The sequence below is a fragment of the Pteropus alecto genome, unplaced genomic scaffold (assembly GCF_000325575.1).
Source record: "Pteropus alecto unplaced genomic scaffold, ASM32557v1 scaffold50, whole genome shotgun sequence".
NCBI classification, from domain to species: Eukaryota; Metazoa; Chordata; class Mammalia; order Chiroptera; family Pteropodidae; genus Pteropus; species Pteropus alecto.
The window spans coordinates 17,836,046-17,839,022 of NW_006431918.1; the positions used below are offsets into that span (position 1 = coordinate 17,836,046).

The window sequence follows — 2,977 nt, forward strand, 5'->3', positions numbered from 1 at the left end:
TAAAGTGAGATATGTGCCGACTTCAATGCTAGAGTGGCAGAGCTAAAAGGTGTGGAGGCGGGGTGGGGGGGAGACAGACAGACAGACAGACACTGAGACTGAGAGGCAGCCGGCGAGGAGAGAGCGAGAGTGAATGTGACAGAGGAAAGGGAGGGTGGGTAATAAAATCCAAATGCTTAAATATGTTCCTGAATTTCAAAGGCTATTTATGTTTGAGCATTTGGAAAATATCATTGACCTAGTCCTATAAAATTTATCTCTTGCCTCAGATGAATTATAGTCATGTCTGTTTTTCTCCTTTCCACATAACAGTGGCTAAAAACAACTATCAGGAAAGCCATTTCCTACATACATTTTATATGGCTGAACAGTTCAGTGGTCTACTGGATATAATAGTCAATCGGGTGATTTAATGAAAGTAAACAGTTCAATATACACTTTGTTTTTTCCCCTTACAACGTCAATGGTCACCTTCAAGGTTAATGTAAGGAAAACATTTGGCTACTAGTAAAAGACTCATAGTCATACCTAGTTTTGTCAGACATGCCAAAACATTGTTTAAATACAAATGTTTTAGCATTTGCTTACTCTGAAGTTCTTACTCATAACTCACATAAGTAGTCACTTGAACAGTCATTCAAGTGTGTAAAGTTTTTTTTTGTTTAAAATTATGATCGTGGATTTAATGATACATGCCAAATGTAGGTTTCCTGAAACAGAGCATTTTAATGCTCCACTATGAGAGTGAAAGGAGCAATTCTAATAGTGTTGTGCTAAATATAATTGTGGAGAAATTATCAAAGGTCAGGGAAAACTAGTTGTGTTTTGTTTTTAATAGCTGACTAGAGAGAGAGAAAGAGAAAGAGAAAGAGAGAGAGAGAGAGAGAGAGAGAGTGTGTGTGTGTGTGTTACTGTATTGACAGCTTTGCTTAAAATATTTCTCTACCAAAAAATGATTGTTTTCAGCAAATATTACTACTATGGTTGGAATGGAGGAGTCTCTTTAAGTGCTTTCAGATGTAACAAAAGGAGGGAACAATAAGAAAATTTGATGGACATGAAGAGGAGAAACTTTTTTATACTTTGCTAGGATACGTGGTTTAAAGGAAGGTCTTCCATATCTTTTATCATGATTTTGCCACGTTAAACCAAAAGGCATTTAAATAAGTCCTAAAAGTTATATTATTTTGCGAAGTTGCTGAAGACTAATTTTGGCAAATAATTTATGATCAAAACTATATTCTAGAAGCAAAAGAGCAAACTGAAACAGGAGTATCTGTGGTGTTAGGGAAGGGGCTTCGATTCTCCCTCCTCACTCAAATTTATTCCTTATTAGTCGGTATATTGTTTTCAACTTTCATACATCACATACTCAAAAACTAGACTACAGATTCTAACCAGTGTTTTGAATTTTTGGATCGTTAGTTTATGATTTTCCAACATAGATCATGGGAGACATTTCATGAATCATCATCACCTCTGTAGGTGAGAACAATGGATAATGACATGATTTAAAAAAAAAAAAAAAAAAAAGAGCTGTTGAATTCACTCAGAATCCAAAACTGCAACATCAAAAGCAGTCATAATTCATTCCAATACTAATGCTTTTAGAATTTTGGGCTCAATGTTTTAGTTTTATTAGTACATAAAGCATCAGAAGACATAAATTGCTCCATGTATTTGTTCACATAAACTGTCTTGCAGATAAAAGATATTTGGTCCCGCCCACCTCCCTCCCTCTGTCTTTCTCTGTATCTAAAACAGCAAATGCAAAAGATATGCCCTAACTCCCTAAAGGATTTCCATATTAGCATATGCAGTAGGTTGAGTCTCAGAAGTTCCATATATCAGGGAACTGGCATTATGCAATGTTATACAAAGACATATCACAGACAAAATGTGAAGTTCTGTATTTCCATGGTTTGGAAAGTGATTACCGTATTTGATGTGGTGACTGACACATCAAGTGGGCGACATGCTCTAGTTGTAACTCATGACAAGAAGGCAGTAGATCAATTCCAGCTGTTCCCTAAGGAGGCTACATAGCATCCCTTAAACGCTGGGTCTTCATAGGCTCACACTCTGTTTTTGACCCAAACTCAGATGTGAGAGGTTCAGGACTGACTGCAGTAATCTGACCTGAAAGAGTCCACTGAGAACCTTCACGCTTCAAAGAAGGGACAGAGCAAGGTCATGGCTCCAAAAGGACACATAGCAGGATCTGCTTGATACTGAAGCAGAGGCGTGCATCTGTTTGTCTGCCCTATGGCAAGAAGTGAAACTAGTGACTTTGCTGATAGGAAAAATACAAACAGTGGTCCCAAGGAGGATGTACAATGATGCACAAACAGAAAATTGTGTTTCCTTTACAAACATCACTTCAGTCTACGTGGTGTCATAAACATACAAAGAGTCTGAGGCAGAATAGTCAGACCTGATGCTTCTGAACAACGTAACACTCTGGTGAGGTCACACGACCTGGAAATTGAGCAAGATCCTAGGGCAGGATGACTTTCTTCATGCTTGGAGAAGAATAAAATTTTATGGTGTAGGGCACATAAATGAGAAATGCCTTGTGGTCAACGTTGCTTATGTTTCTGGGCTGCTCTCATGTGAGGCACATTTCTACACTGAGGAGTCTAGTTGTTAGTGGGTTTTGGTCAGTAAAAGTATGCAATAGATTGCTCTTTTTGACTGGAATTTTAGAAGGATGTTTTTTCATCATTAGCTTAGTTTGCTTTGAGTATAAAAGACTATATTTTAAAAAGCCTTAAGTCACTGAACTTGACCTCCTTGTCTGAATGGAACTTAATGTTTTACTAATAAAGAAGTTGATATAAAATGCAGTGTACAGACCCCATGATAAAGAAGATATTGTCTTTAAGGAGGTTTCACATTTCCAGGGAACTACAAAAACACTGTTCTGCTTATGGCTTTGAAAATGAAACAAAGAACTATTGAAATCCAAAAGATACAT

General features: G+C 37.2%; 1 protein-coding gene across 1 annotated transcript in view; it reads right to left on the reverse strand.

The window, feature by feature from the left end:
- Positions 1-2,977, reverse strand: part of PALLD (palladin, cytoskeletal associated protein) — a 342,018-nt gene that overhangs the window by 192,444 nt on the left and 146,597 nt on the right. The window lies entirely within an intron of this gene.